The sequence below is a fragment of the Hylaeus anthracinus genome, unplaced genomic scaffold, assembly GCF_026225885.1.
Source record: "Hylaeus anthracinus isolate JK02 unplaced genomic scaffold, UHH_iyHylAnth1.0_haploid 12000, whole genome shotgun sequence".
In the NCBI taxonomy this organism is placed as follows: Eukaryota; Metazoa; Arthropoda; class Insecta; order Hymenoptera; family Colletidae; genus Hylaeus; species Hylaeus anthracinus.
The window spans coordinates 5,137,989-5,154,880 of record NW_026534347.1 but is presented as its reverse complement, the minus strand read 5'-3'; the positions used below and the strand labels follow the sequence as shown (position 1 = coordinate 5,154,880).

The window sequence follows — 16,892 nt, the reverse complement described above, 5'->3', positions numbered from 1 at the left end:
CATAATTCCGTCTTATTTACTCGAACACGCGATTTCCTGAACCACGCCTGAAATTCCTATTGAGGTCTCGAGACAAAGTACGCGCCTTATTCTTGAAATTCCAACTAAATTAATTTACACGATACTTGGTACAGAAATTACTCTATTAAATCTAAAAGTCGAGCGTTGAAACTTGGAAACTCTCTACTCTAAATCGTCCTGCATAGTGGGATAGTTACTCCTCGCAGAGCATCGAAGCTGTTTCGCATCCGACCCCGAGATCTCCTTTAATTTTGCGGCGGAGTGTATTTACGAAAACCGAGCCACCGCTAATTTCGCCGCAATCAGAAGGAATCCGGTAATTCGCGTGACTCTACGATAAAAATTTTTTCACGCTATTTTTAGAGCGGCGGTCTCTGTCGAGAGACCAGTATCTTCGCGGCCGGTGCATCGAACCCCGCGATCGGTTCCAAGATTGAGATAAGCGGCTTGCGAAGAAATAAGTAGTTTAAGCCTGTTCGCGTGGCCTGGAGATTGGTCTGACGTAGCTTCCCACCGAGAAGTGGGGATGTTTTATGCATGGACCCCGTGTTATGCATCATTCCAGGTGGATCTCGAACAGAACCCGTCGAACTCTGGTTCCGTGCAAGGGACACGTTACCGGTCCATCGCGCGAAACGGTGTTTTCGGTGATAAAGTATCGGTTACCGCGAACAGAAGTTAAAGCGGCGATTCTTATCACTTCATTTGGTCGATCGGAGTATTCCGAACGGTGTGATTAGATGAAGTGGGCTGCGTTCCTAAATATAAATGTCGCACGGAGTGGAATTTAAAAATAAACCGTCTGTGATAGTGCTGTGCCAGGAGATATAAATTCACGTATCGAGCAAATATCTGACGATCTGATAATTTGATAATGAAATCGCGTGTTATCGATTTAGATCGGACGGGAAGTGATCTGTTGTAATATAGGCTACACTCGACGGTCGACTCAATTTTTTTTTTACTACGGGGTGTAGATTGTATATGGTGTTATAGGCCTTTGGTTTTGTATATAAATTTGTAATTTGTCGTTTTAGTACTTTGGGTATTTTTGGTACAACCACTTGGATGTACATCCTCGTTTGTAAATGTGTGGACACCTACTATTTTCAATGAATTCCATACACCATCGATTATTTCTACGGAACTTTTGTTACTAAATGCTATATTGCATGTATATTTAACAACATTTAATAATATTAAATGTTCCGAGTGCCATATTCAATTTTAAAGTGGAACTGTGGAACTAGATAGAATTGAATGAAAATCCTTCTGTTTTATTCCAAGATAAAATAGGAAAATACATATACACGATTATGTGTGTAAAAAGATACACATGAAAGTAATGAAAGGTAACGTCAGTAAGATATGTATACGCAATATGGACAGATGATAAAAAAGAAGAAAAGATACAAAAACGAAGTTGAAATTTTGACCACTAGATGGTAGACACATTCGCTTTTGAGTTTCATTGGAAGATTTCACGTTGAGTGGATAGAACATTCTTATCGAAGAGTCCGCTAACTAATTCGGAATGAAACGTTATATCGAAACTATTACTTTTTGATCAGAGACCACTACATTTCTTGTTCACAGTCGATATCGATTAAATAAGAGAAAAATAAAGAAACTTGAATTAAATTGAAAAAAAAAGTTACTCGAGGTTTGCAAGTACGAGTGCTCGTTACACGTGCGTGAAAGTTAGTGGGCTTGAAATGGGCTGGAAAGGAGGAAAACATTCAAGTTAATAATGATACTCGTTGCCAGAAATGCGTTAACGGTGCAAGCAATTGCGATCATACAAAGCGAGGTCGAATTCGACATAATACTTTTCAGACCTTCTGAAAGATCTAAGCGAAAAAGTTGAAATACTTGTGCAAGTAAACCAAAGATGATATTATCCATGCATTCACGATATCCGGATCCCAAAATATTGAATTTAAGGGTCATTTTTAATCAAACAAATGAATACAATTGAAGTTGCAACCATCCATAATTTGGTGGAAAGAAAAGCACATTCGCCAGAAAGGTCTTCACAAGGATTTATTGAAGTTGTTAGTCGCATATATTAATAATAATTTGAGATTTATTAATGGTAAAATAAATTGAAATACAAAAGTATCAAATTTTAATTGCAATATTAAGAAAAATTCAAGATTTATTTACGACGAAACGCATGTGGAACACAAATGAATAATATTTAACTTGTAATCATTTAAATAAATTATATAGAATAATCCATAAATTTGGATCGTGAAAAGAGGAAGTTTAATTTCCAGAAGAGCATACACCTAACGTATAATAATAAAAAATTCAAGATTTATTCATGGCAAAACAAATGGAAACATAAATCATCATACTAATACAATTACTTCTAATTTTTTCCTTTGGAGAACTACACTTTTATTTTTACAAATAGGCCTCCACAAGGATATCTTGAATATGTTACTCCCTGACATCGCTAAAAATTCAATGTTTATCTTCAACAAAACAAATTAAAACGCAAACACTTACAAATCCTTCTTTGGAAAACAACGCCTTCAATATTACAGAAAGTCCTCTGCAAAGCGCCTTGAACGTTCCCCTCTCTCGCATTAAAAAAATGTCCCGAGTAAAGAAAAATAAATAAAATTCGCGGTTGAAAACGTAAAGTGCGGCAAACTTGTCCAAAGTGCAGACCTCGAGGAATTGGATGTCGCGCGAGGTTCGGTCTGGGTATCAGGGATGTTTGATAGAGGCATCCTGGTGGGAGAACGTTGGAGGGAGAGTGGGGGCGTGCGTTACGCAGGATTTAGGGTTCCGCGTGGTGGTGAGGAGCCAGGGCCCGGTGGTGGTGAAACGGCCGGCGGCAGCAGCAGAAAGCAGCACCAGCACACACGGTTCCGCCGCTGCGGAGAAGCCTCGCTGCTCTCGGTCGGAGCAGTCTGCGGCGATCTTCGGCCCTCACGGTGTCCCGTTTGGCCATGCGTCGCCTTCGACATCGTCGTCGACACTACTCCAAAATCGATCGTCGACCCTGCTCCAAATTTCACCGTCCGCGGAACTATCGACGTTCGTTCGTGTCCCATCGCTGCACGCCGGAGAACCAACAACGGAGAACGGGAATTCGCGAGTATATCGATCGAGGAACCTTTCCTCCAGAAACGTCGTCTCCGACGTCGTGAAGACAGGAAGTTCCGGTCGCAGAACTCCATCGACGAACAGAATATTTCCAAATCGAACATTCTGTTCCCGATGAAACCGTTTCGTTTCGGACAGTGCACGCACGGAGACCGTCAGGAAAATCGCTTCCGGATCAACTCGAGGTTTCCGGAGCCGGAGCAAGCTATTTTTGATCGAGAGATCGAGAGTCTAGAGATATCGAGCTGTTAGCTGTCGAAAATACAAACTCTAACGTGCTCGTTGACGTTTTCACGGCTGCCTTCGACGATTCCTAACGCCGCCGTCGCGACGGTGCACGATAGGTCGGTGAAACCGCACACGCACCCCCGAAGTTGCCACGCTTCGCACGCGGGAGGACCAACTCGTACGTGCCGGTCCACCTATCGCTCCACGACTCGACGATCGAGTCAGTGTTGCTCTTGATTTCCGCGCGAGTGCCGGCCACGGCTTGACGGGGACAATACCCGCGATCCCGCTCCTATTCGTTTTCGACCTGTCAAACCGACGATCCGCGAAACGATTACCGTGGATCTTTCGCCGAAGCCTACGATCGATCGATTCGGCGCACGATTCTCAACGATTTCGTCGACGCGTGTGAGAAAATGTTCGGTGTCGCTTGTTCACGGAGTTTTATCGTCGAATAAAGTGTCGAACAGACTTCTCGGAAGGAAACGGTAAATCGAAATCGAACCGTACGCGAGTTCCGAAGTGAACCAGTGAATTCTGTGACGCGGCGAGTGTATATCCAGTGATAGAAATTTTGTTACTCCGTTCTCGGTGACTGGATTTTGGAGCGATCGCCGACGGTGAGGTTGTAACGCGTGTTCGGTCGGAATTGAACCTTAGATAAACGATCGTCCGAAGATACCCGCACGCGGGAAGATAGTGTTATCGAAGTGTACGTACCGCGATCTGTATCGACTCGATAAACGTAATTCTGCGGTTATTTTTATGCTTCGCGCGGGAGGAATCGAATTGTTCGCGAGACGTTTCACGTTAGTTCGCGTTATCGGAGACACGTGTCGGCTGGGACAATCGGAAATCTTGGTGTTCTTTTCCACGTTGGTAGACGGAACGCAAGCTTGACGCGACGAGCCGAGCGTTTTGCGCGGATTCGGTGTTTACGTTGGTGGACGGGTGCCGCTGGAATGAGAAAATCGCATGGAATGGTTACGTAGACAGCACGCGGCAGTTGTTGCACATTATAACCGACGAGAGGCGATTTCTCGTAGACGGAAGTGAAAAGATCGCGGTGGCGCCAGTTCTGAACGTCTGTCTTCCGATACAAGCTGGCAACCTCGTTACCCATATAATCGTCCAAAACAACCTCGAAGGAACGCGTACCTGTTGCGCAACGCTGACAAATTATCGTCTACGAAGACGCTACATCGAAATCCTTTTAATTCGAACGGGCCGCGGATAGGCTGGATAAACATCTCGAAATACATTTAAACGCGAGAAGAGTCGGTTTGGATGAGTTTTGCAAATCACGAGTAGAAGAGACTAGAGTAGAGAACTCTTTCGCAAGAGTTTCGAAGTAACAGCCGCGGACCGATGAAAGGGTAAACCGAGGCCAGCATTGACAAAACGGCAACGGTTCGATCCAAACGTCGAGAAAATCACGTCGATCGATCATCCCCTGGCAGCGACCGAAGGGACCGTTCTCGTTCAAGCTCGAGCCCATCGAGCAATCGTGATTATCGCCATAGAGCGAGATAAAGACGAGAAATCGAGGGTGCGATCGCGATCGGTCTCGCGAAACGAAAATTACAGGAGATCCTTGGCACCTTCCGGCAGGGGAATTCCATTGGCGCTCGGGGGCAGGATCGGAAGGAAGTAACTCACAGTCTTCGTCGTTAGCATCTCTGGACGTCATATATCTTGGCAGTAATGCGCACAAATTATGCGTCTCGCGCCTCCGCGGTGCAACGGTTGCGCGTTTACGCTTACGGATAATCCGACGTCCGCCGATTCTCCTTGTTCTTCATATTCCTTTCACGGTTTGCCTTCGCGCCGCGTTTCTCGATCCGCCGTCTCCCATCCCTTTTCATTCGTCGAGCAAACGATCCGTCCGTTCGTCCGTCCTCAGACCAACTGCTTTGGGCGTCCTTCGTCGGCAAAATTCGTACGTTCCTCGACACCGACGACTCTGCGTGCCGCGAGATGCATTCCTTGTCTACGTGACGCGTCTTCATGCCGCGAGTGGATCGTCCTGCGGCCGATCAAGGTGCACGCACGTGCGACCGTTGCCTCTTTTGCGAAATTCGAACCTCGAGGAAGGCCTCGTGATCGTCCTCGACGATTTTCATAAAGGAACTAGGAGCTCGGATTATGGACTCTTTAAAAAATTGTTATTCCGGGGACATTTAAATTGCTACGTTACGCGGAGCTGGAAGAGTTCTGCGACGAGTTTGATTATTCGCCGCGAGTAAGCCGAATCGTTAGTGGCAATTGCTTGGAGAAACTTGGGTGACGTTGCTCGAGGATTTCGCGTTAATCGGATTTCGTATCGAAACGTAGGAACTGCGATAATCGGGATAAATCTGAATGCTTTCTATTCCCCGTTCGAGACGATCGGATCGTTAGCAGGCGAAACCTTTGAACATCGTGGGATAAGCTTTCCGCCGAGTGTCGGAGGAATTTCTGTGACAGTGTCGCGCAGCTGTCAGTGAAAATAGGAAACATAAAGTACCGTTATTCGGTGTCCTACCGTGGACTCCGTTTACCCAGATCTCGAAAGTGAACAGCCACGTGTCGAGAGTGCAATTACTTCAGATTTCGAAGATCGTGGACGCGCGAACACCGATCGACCCTGAAGGTTGTTCGCGCATTACGAAATCGGTGGATGTCGTCGATCGTCGATCGACCGTATCCGTAATCGCGATTATTTCACGAGATTTCGACATACGCTTCGGTCGAATTGGGATGAATGATAAGTAAACGGTGGATCAATGGTGAAATTGTTCAGTGAAGGATCGTTGGAGGCAACCTTGATGATTCTAACATCGCGCCTGTGTTAAGGATAACATCTGTGCTTTTTTTTTTTGGTGACGAAACTTCCTACGAATGGTATCTGCGGAAGCTCGTGCGACGCTACGTCTGGTGAGTACCTGTCATTGTGGAATAATTTGTTTGTACAGTGGGTAAACAAAGTATTGGCACACTCCTTTTTTCTTTAAATATCTTCGTGTCTACAGCTTTAGTGGTGAATTAATCGGGCGTCATGACTGTTATAACTAGACCGCGGATCTTTATGCAAAATCAAATTATTGCAAATGTACCTACGGACAGTGAATTTACGTAGGAATTTATTTTCCTCTGCAAATATCGTAATATCATTATTGCATACTATGTGCATATTTTAATTCCTAGCACGTTCAAATTTCCTATAAATATGTAAAAATCTGCAGTCTAATTTATAACTTAAAAGAAGTCATAGTAATTTATTTCAGATTTGTTGACATGTTATAATTGTTTAGACTAAAATAACTTATTTGGAATGATTATTGCCGTGCTAAGTTAGAGAAGAGTTGTTTAATTGGTACAAGTGGCGTGCATTGTACCACTTAAATTATTTGATTAGTATCAATAAAGAGGTTTGCAGTTATAAAAGGATGTGAGCCAATATTTAGCTGTCTCCAAACAAGCATTATTTATTGATGCGTTTAGATTCTTGACTTCGAGTCATTAGTTATTCAATCATAATTACAATATACATTGAAATATGTGTATTAGTTTTAATTATTAATAAAATTGGTATCGGTGAAATGATTTCTCTTCTTCATCATATTTTGTATTAATTTAACTCGGAAAATTTTTAAACACGGTAATGAAAATCGTATCTTTTATATTATGCCATGAAAATGCTTATAATGAATTAATTTGTCTATGGTACAATTTTTAACATGTATGTAATTAGTATCAAATAAGAAGTTTGAGATAAAATATCTCAAACGATAAGATGTAGGCAACCATTCCCTACAGCACCGTATGAAGTATGGAGTATAATACTTCAGCCTGAACCGGAAAAACAGGTCAAAATTGGCATTTTAATATTAGTTATATAAGACCACGTGCTGAATTCTTTTTAGTAGTCTCGCATCAGGCTCTGTGTATATATATATATATATTTTAAAATTTTAATTTCGAACACTAAAACGTGCCCATTTTGTATAAAAATTGCCACAGGCTAGGTTAATTAATTACAGATTTATTTATCAATTAGAAAGTTTCCGTTTCTTTAATTTAATATTTATTTCCCTCTTTCCCTGAACAAACATGCTCAGGCGCGCGCATACGTAATCAATGTAAAATTTAAACGTATACAGGAATTTAATATGCAAATATATGCAGCATGTGAATAACTGTATGCAATAATTGTGATAATGGTGGACAAGCTGATAAAGAAAATATATTATATATACATTTGTGTATTTGTGTATTCGATATAACAAGTTTGTAAAGAATTATGAATAGTTTAGGATGATTAGTAGCTTTTGCAAATGCGATTTACTTTATTCTGGAGATTTATTAGTACCATAATCGCAGTCTAGCAAAATACAGGTAACAAAGATGTGGAGAAAGTTCGTATGGAGATAAAGATTTAAAAGAAATGAAATCAAAATTTTCTCCATCTTTACCATTATAAATTGGAGCTTCTGGAGACTTTGATATTTTTTTGAAGAAAAGCATATTCAGATTTACATTAAAAAAAAATAAACAACTATTAATGGCATATGTTCACAAATAAGAGATTGCAAATCGCTATAATAAACAATGCATCGATCAAAGTCTGATGCGTTGAGACATTTCTAGTTTTATCACTCTTATCGTAAACAAGCGATATTCGCCGATTAGTTGCAGATTGCGCCGTATGAAACGCGAACAAAACGTTTGTTCTTATGCACAGTCATGGAATAAAAATTCCGAACACGACACGAATATGTGATGGACGACCGTTCGTTGACTCTGCTCTTCAAGTTTCGGCGAATTCGCGTACACCGCTGTTGCGTTACACATAATAAAGCATTTTTGCCGTCATCTTCGTGGAGCACTGGACTTCGTGCCGTCGAAAATACGGAGAGTCGTTATACGCCATGCATCATACGTGAAACTAACTTCTTCTTCCGTTTAACTTGAAGATTATCGCAATTCCAATGACTCGGCAGGTAGAGTTCCGGTCTGAATTATTAAAACATTGAAATAACGACGTTTCGAATGAGAAATTCATATTTCTACTTGCAACACTGCGGTTGGCTTTAAAAATAGCGCACTATGTACCTCAGACCTCTGCAGATACATGGTAAAGTTGGGAAAAATTCTTATTCGAGTACAAATAACGAATAACGAATAAAAGATAAACGACTAATTATTTGTTTTTTCTTGAATAGAAATTGAAATGGTAGAACTATAAAATGAATTATTCCATGATCGATGAATAAAAATTTAACAAATTTATATTGTAAGTACTAACATTTTTTTTTTTTTTAAATAAAATTGGGAGCAGAAAGTGGAGTTGATTGGTTTGCTTTCTGAGAGACTCGTATGAGTTCATCTTGTTACAAAATTGTATAATAGAGACAATAAACGAATAACGTGTCGATATTAGCAATTTTATATTTTTCAATGACATTACAAAAGACAATCCGATTTCTCTCGTTGAGGCATGCAAGTATTTGTGATGTTTGTATGAATCCAAATACTTTGAAATACGGTAGAAATATCTTTGTCTGCTGAAAATTCACGCCTGAGGGATTTAAATCTAATCATCGTCGAGTTGTATGTTCAAAGTTACCCGAGAGATCGCCTCGTATGAATTTTCCATCGAGGTTACACTTTTCTACGATTATTTGCCAAGTAGACAAGTATCCTTTCACGAAGCACAAACACTAGCTCGACGCTTTGTTGATTGACCATTACTCCACTTACGATGCCGCCACGCCGCGAAATTACCATGAATTAACATAAACGATAAGAGTGACGTTAGCAGTCCATAAGTACTTTAAATGTATCCGAAAGTATTCAATCGTGGGTCTTGCGAAACCAAAGTGGACGCGTAGTACGCGTGTGACAAGATAACGCGCCTCGACTTAACCGTAAACCAAATTAGGCGAAAAGCTGTGTGAAAACGGAAGCTTCTGTCTTAAATAAATTTGAATGACAATCTCGGGACGATACTGGTATAAAATGCGATAAACTCGTCAATTTTCACATTGTTTTCTTCACTTTTTTTTTTCTATCGCGTTTATTTATCGCGGTCGAATCAATCGAGCAGGGAGCAGTTCTTGTACTTACCGAGATAATGGTTACAATTGCAGCTACACTTGACACCAGTGATACTTAATCAACGCGCAGAAAAGATTTTAATAACGAAATGAATTTTTATCTTTTGTCATTTTTAGAGATGGTTAATTGAATATTACTTGTTCTAGTTTAATTACTGAGAAACAAATTGAGTCTAGGTTAAATATTTCGAAGCACCTGAAATTGTAGCATATGCACTTTTATTTTACGTATTATACGTAATAAGGAAATAATAACTTTTTTAAAAGATAAAATAAAATTCGTGTAGTAAGAGATTCAACTCATACTGCTTTCGCGGTAAATATTTTCCTTGTTGTTATATCAATTTTGTAAATGCATCAATTTTGGAAATGATGAGAAATAGAGGTTTACAGTACAGTACTCTGTTAGTCAGTAAAGTATTACAAAGGCCTTAATCGTACGTTTTTTTCGCACGAGACGACGGCACGGTGCCTTTTGGGCGATGTAAACTTCGGTAAATATTTCGGCGGTATATTTGAACGGGAAGACTAATATTTTCGCATGCCAAAGTTACGAAAGGGGTGTTCGAATTTACGAACAAAATTAGCGTCGAGTTGCTTAACACTTGAGTAGTTATCGATTGCATTCGACCTTCAAGTTTGTAGAAAAACGGTTCCACGTTCCTGCAAACGAGACTGTGCAGTAGATCAATGATTATAAGCTTCCACTTAAGGCTAATGTCCTTCGAAAGAATCTAAAATTTGTCATGAATAAAATCACGTAGTTTGAACTCCAGAGAACAGGGTTCGCTGCATTTGCGAACAAACAGAAACCCTCCACACGGTACCAAATCTCTACATAATTATTTTTACAAATTTAAAAATGATAAAATTTGTTTTGAAACATCAATGTTGCAATTATGTGTTGTTTAAAATAAAAAGATTTTATAATTTGTATACTTGCTTTATAGGTAGACAATAGACCAGTTGTTATTATTGTGCTGAATTTATTTAGCATTCTATTACAGGCACTTTGGGAAAGCTGAGTAACAACAAAATGTCATATTTCTGGTTAGTGTGATAAATCGTAAAACAATGACTTTTGCATAAAGGAACTTTACATAATTTGCATATATATCACGACGTTTTCCGCGAGTTTTGCAGACTCCACGACGATTTCGTGGATATTAAAAAAAAAAAAAGCAAAGCTAGATTGGCAAATCAACAGACTGACTCTCAGAGAGAAGAGTTCACTGCACGTACAAACGAACGGAAACCGTGTATCGCGCGCGGGTCTCGATGATCGTGATCCATTCGTTAATATCGGTGAGAGAAACAATAAATTCGCGAGTAAACGGGTATCGAGGGATCGTAAATGGTATATAGAGGGAGTGAGCATGAAACGCGGGAATGTAAATCGTAGTCTTACCGTTTCACCGAGACACGCCCCGTTAACTCGTGGTTTAAACGTCAAACACCGCCCATTTTTGGGGTGAGCGGTCGCATTTTGTTTTCCCTTTTAACCCGTCGTCTCTCTCTTACTCGCTCTCTGGACCGAGATATCACGAGGGAGGATCGTACACGACCTCTCGCCGATTTCCGATTGGGTTAAGCAAACAGCGACTGGTTCTCACCTTTATCGCGATAATAGCTGTAATTTCGGCGGTCCTCGTACCGTGGATGCGCCACGTACGCGTACGTGCAAGTCTTCAGATCGCAGACGCATCGTTGCTTGATTGCATGGCGCGGCTCCTTCGCGCGTCCGCGATTTATTACGAGAACCTGTCCCACTCGTGCTGCCCCCTTCGATCGACACCGCGGTACCCTCGCGCCGCCCAGGAACAGGTGATCCCCGAATTTATTCCGTATCGAAGACGGGATTTGCGGTAAGCAACCTGGTAGCTATCTTATTTTTTTACTTATAGTACTTCGGGTCCAGTTCTATTCATTTATTTTTACGTCATCCGAGCCTTGCGTCGTTGAAATACTGCATCACTAATTCTGAATTATGCGTACCCTGAAACTGGATTTTTTTAAACATCGTCGTGAGTTTTTTCTTCTACGTTAATTCGAAGAGTCTGTGAAATTTTAGCAACTGCGATATTCAATCTGATAGACGTTACTGTATATAACACTACTTCAAAATAAATATCGCATGCATTTGATCATTTAGTGAATTAATTAGATCCATACAATCGAACACTTTCTTTTATAATTTTTCGTTATACACATAATTAAACTACGAATATTGCATTCGCGTAATATGCACACAATATTCAATACTATAAAGAAACATTGAAAGTAAAGTGCACACTGTAATATTCGCAGAGTAAAATAAATTTCTATTTAGGTTCAATTTGTGTAGTTTACGTTTGCAAAGATTTTATTTTGTTGGTGATCCGCAGTCTATTATTATGTGTAGCATTTGCCATAGAGACTTGCGGTCGTATAACCATCGATAAAATTTCACAGGAAACGGAACAAACTTCTTCTTTCTCTTTTAATTAGCGAGCCCGCAAGGTATAATACAGATGACCGGTTTTTCCATGAAAGTCCTCGGTTTCTACCTTAGCCGTACGGTCGTTGGACTGTCAGCAGGCGCAAGAACGTCGCCGTTCGTCGCTAATTAATCGATCGCGTCGAAGGGAAACTGCTGTGCCACTTGTTATTAGTTCATGAAGTCATAATTTTATTATGAGTTTTATAGACAAGGGGCTCTCGCAGCTCGGACGAGGCCCGGTGCGTCCTACGCGAACGGTCACCTCGATCGACGTTCTCGCGCCTTTTTCTTCGTGCTTGCGCGACGTTTGCGAAAGACAAGCGTATACGAGTACCCGGGGATTCAATGAAGTGCACATCCGACAAGCGCGCGTCTAGACGTCGAGGTCCGGTGAGCAATGCTAATGTGGAAAACACGATAATCGACGGCTTCGCGAAAAAAAGAGCGAACCTTTTTGCCGCCACGGTGGTTTCAAGTACGGACGCGTATTCGCGCGAATGGCTCGCACTACCTTCACACTTTACGTTTTCCATGATTTCAGAGAGCTGCGGGAGTATGGGTCGGGGCGTGGAGCGAACCTTGAGTCGCTAGTCAGGATAGTCGAGTTGGTTTTTTTTTCGTTCAAGAAAGAAGTTTTTTTGAGGATAGCTCTTGTATGCACGATGAATTAAAAATTTTATTTAAATAAGAATACTTTACGATAATGTTACAAATATCGAACAACACCACACAAATATGAACATTTTCATTCGAAAAATCACGCAAATATCAGAAATAATATTAAATATTAGTGAAAACGCATAAAATTTAATTTACTGTTGCAAATAGGACCATCGAAAGTATTCTTTCCCCGTGAAAATATACGAGGGATGTATTTTTTAATTAAGTGCCTTTGAGCAGTCGTAAATCATGCACGTGTATTTAAAAACAAGATAAAGTTTCGACTAATTAGTTTACTTCAAATATATCACGTTTATCAAAAATAAACAGTGTGCATATGTATATCTTGAAATCAAAGAAGAAAATAAAGGTTTCGCTCAACTTTCTCATTTCATCTCCTTCCCTTTAATCCTCCTATGTGGGAAAAGCAATAAATACTTCCCGGACGAGTTGTTTTGCTCGTTACAGTGGTACGTAATTTCCCTTGGAACGTTCGCACGCGCAAGAAGTATTTGTCGACTTATTTATAAATATTTGCCGCAAACACTCGTGCGTCTAGCCTGCGAGAAGTCTTCTACACGATTACGCTTCTATAGAAATTATTTACATCGAAACGTTGGCGTTTATATTCGACCATTTCGAACCTTGAAACGCGATGTAAGCAAGGACTCGTTAAAGAAGTATTGCGCAAAGTGCTTCACCGTTTAATGTATATTTATATAAACGATTATTTCTTCTTTGCCGCGGCATGCCTCTTCAAATTTGCTATTTAAATACAACACGGAATCGGGCATGAACGATTAGCGCGCGTGTGATTGGCCGTGGTTCACGAGGCACTAAATGTCCCGCGGCGTGTTTACCCGACGATAATTCATTTAACGGTTAGTTATACACTTATTCCTGGCAACTAGTTTCCGGGCGACGACTATTCTCCCGGGATATATCGTCCTGTTTTTAAAGTTCAAAGCTGTGGGTGACCGTTAGTAACCAACTACTAGTTGGGGAAACCACCAAAGCTGCATACAGTTTACTTTCGTAGCCGTTTGAAGTGGCGCTCACCGGTTGCTGGACCAGACGCCAGTGCAAAGTATACATGGAACGCTTTACGAGATTCGATTTCAAAGAGTGGATTTAATTACCGCGCGAAACATGCTTAAGGGGGGTTTCTCTCTTGTTAGATAAAAAAAAAAAATAAGCAATATTTGCGTTTTTATTTTTTTACTAAAATTTTGGACCCAACGAGATTTAATTTATCGTGTTTCTTTCGTTGGTTTATGTATTTACAATACGTATGAATTTTTGTGATTGAAAAATGTAGAAACTTTATAATTTACAAGGTGAAAAGTTGTTCGATTTAGATGAAACATGGTACACAATGGTTTTTGAGGGTGCTTATTCCAAATCTGAACTCAGAATTTATCTGAACTCAGAACTTCAGAATTTCAAAATGACGGATCTAAACTGCGGAAAGTGACTGGATTTGGATGAGACTCTATATACAGGGGTTTCTGGGTGTGCTTATTCTAAATCCGAACTTAAAATTTACGAATGCAAAACGATGGGTCCGATATGGCGGGACAAAATGCGAAAAGTGACGGTATTTAAACGAGTACAAACTAATATAATAAATACATGCCAAACATAATCAAAAGGTATGCGCACTCGCACAAAGCGAAATACCAATATTATTATATTAATTGTAAAATATATTCAACATATATGGTGTATATCTTTTGTATATTTTTTATATTACTATACGTAATATAAAAGTCATAAATGCATAAAATCTGCAGATTAGTCACAAGAGTACCCAGAAGGAGGATTATTTTATGCAATCATATCGATCTTATCGAATGTAATACCTAATTCCTTCCATTTTATCATTATTAAAAGTAACTACGTTTCAACGTAAAACCACGTTATTGCCCCCTTGTAAAAGTTCTTTCTCAAACGAAAAACAGACGCGTATGAACATTTTGCAACCCCCTATTAGGTGTCCTAGAGTTAGTCCATCGCCGAAACGAACTTTTTGGCAACGCACCGCGGCGATTAGTCACGCCTCGGTTCGATCAAAGTTGAACGAACGGAACCCCCTCCGAGTCGATCAAACCCGGCTCGGGCCGGGAAATCGGCGTTTATCGTTTTCGCAGTCACTTCCGCTCGGGTGGCGGACAGATCCAGCGACGGGCACCCTCCGAACTGTCCATCTAATTTCGAATGATCTAAGCGCGGCGGTTATTTAGGCACGCTCGCGCGTCTGGCAACGCGCATAGGTAGTGGTTGAAGCCCAGAACAAGAAAGAGAGAGAGAGAAAGAGAGACCGATCGACGGAGAGAGAAAGCGCGTAGAGGGGTGGGGGTAGCTGTGAATGAAGCTAACCACGCGCTCCTCTGAATGGAGCCGAAGCCCCACGGTGGATGAGTGTATTTCCGTTCGTGTTTATACAGGAATGCGCCCGAGGAGCCCGGGACATTTGAAACGTAACAGAGCCACCTTGGCCATGCTACTCGCTTCACGAAGGGGTGGAAGAGATATCCACGCGAGTCGAGTGGGAAAAGAACGAGAATGGGACTCTGCCCACTAGCTGTCGTCGTCCAAATAACACCTATTTTCGGCCACAGTCCCGACTTTACGACGACCGAACGGTTTCGCGCGAAACGGCTGCGCTTTGAACTCCTGCCGTGTCACGTTTTACCGCTCGCCTGGCCGACCGACTGTCTGCTCCACTCTTCCTCTGTCGCGATTCGTTTCGAACAATTTCTTTTATGGATATTATTCGCGAGCATCTATTCCATGCTAGGCGTAGGGTAGTAAGCGTGTTTTTTTGGGGTAAAATGGGTTCAAGTGCAAATAACGATTATAAGTAATGAAAACATATTTCTCGTTAAAAATAACCATTATTTTGATTCTCCATAACAACTATCTGTGGAGGAAGCTTTAGTTTGGTCGCTCGTAGTAGTTATCGATGAAGGAAATTTTATTTCAATGGTTCTTAATGGAAGTGCTGATGACGAAAATATTTTTGTTTAGTTCTATTCGACCCAACAAAATTTTAGACTTTGTAATGTATATTTCCTCTCTACGATTAGTGTATATCGCACTTCGTTTTTAAATGACTCGATTAATTATTAAAATATTCAGCCACAATTTTCTATGACAACTATTGAAATAAATATGTAATTGGAATAAATTGTATTGATAAATTGATGTCACTTTCCACGTTATTTTTTAATTTATACTTGATTGACTTTTCCTTTTATACTATATTTATTTACAACTTAAATGTTAAAGACAGTTCTTTTTAGTTATTAGTATTGTAAAAGAATTTTTCTTAATCTTTTAATATACAAAATTGTCCAAGAGGAAAAGCCTGCCATACTGTCAGTTTCAGTATCACTTTTAAATGTCTCTTTTATCAAGGGATATTTTCAAACTCCGAAAATTGTATATAATATAGCATTTAATTTTTCTTATGACATAAACAAAATGCTGTACATTACTCAGAAAAATAAGGCTACCAAAAAAGAAACCAGTTGTTATGATACAAAATTAATATTCAAAATAAGACATCAACTATACAAATATGTAATCGAAAACAACATAAATAAATTGGACGTATAGTCAGCCATGAGAATCTGCATACAACCTACTTTATATGTAATTACTATAAAAAAAACCGAGTTTTTTTTTAAATCCGCGTATGCTATACTTTCTCTTGACTTATGACTGGAAATAATATTTATTAAACTCACTACAAGAAGTCCATGGATAAATACAAAGTGCAAGATTACGAATGTAAATAGTTCACTCCTGTCTTTCATATCACATTAGATGGATGTATGCAGACTTGTGCGACCGACTGTAAATCTGTTTCACTTATCGATGTCGACGACACCAACGTGCGTGCGAGATACAGGTTAAGAAGAAAATGCATTGGATTTGTACTTCATAGCACTACAATCGTAACATCGTTATCAGAGGTCAGTGAATTCCAAGTTTCTTAGAACTAAGAAAAAATAAATTCGTACAGTCTGACGCCAACTACTAGTATATAGTCACTATATTATAGTATTATACATTGTGCTTATTGTACCAGAAGAAGTTATGGATACAAAATATAGCCACGTATCATCGACTCCAAATGTATAAGAAAATTTGTAAAAGTTGTAGTCAAGTTGATAAAATTTGACTACAATTTAGGTAAAACGGTATAGTTATGATAATAATAATAATAATAATAATAATAATAATAATAATAATGTTCTTTTAATTGAATTTTTCAGTAG

General features: G+C 40.0%; 1 protein-coding gene across 1 annotated transcript in view; it reads left to right on the top strand.

Annotated features, from left to right (window-relative positions):
• The first annotated feature begins 3,404 nt into the window (after nt 1-3,404).
• Nucleotides 3,405-16,892, top strand: part of LOC128890285 (uncharacterized) — a 124,543-nt gene continuing 111,055 nt past the window's right edge. Inside the window, exon 1 of the mRNA XM_054148631.1 lies at nt 3,405-6,285. The gene's annotated coding sequence lies outside the window, so the exon portion shown is untranslated. The remainder of the gene's footprint in view (nt 6,286-16,892) is intronic.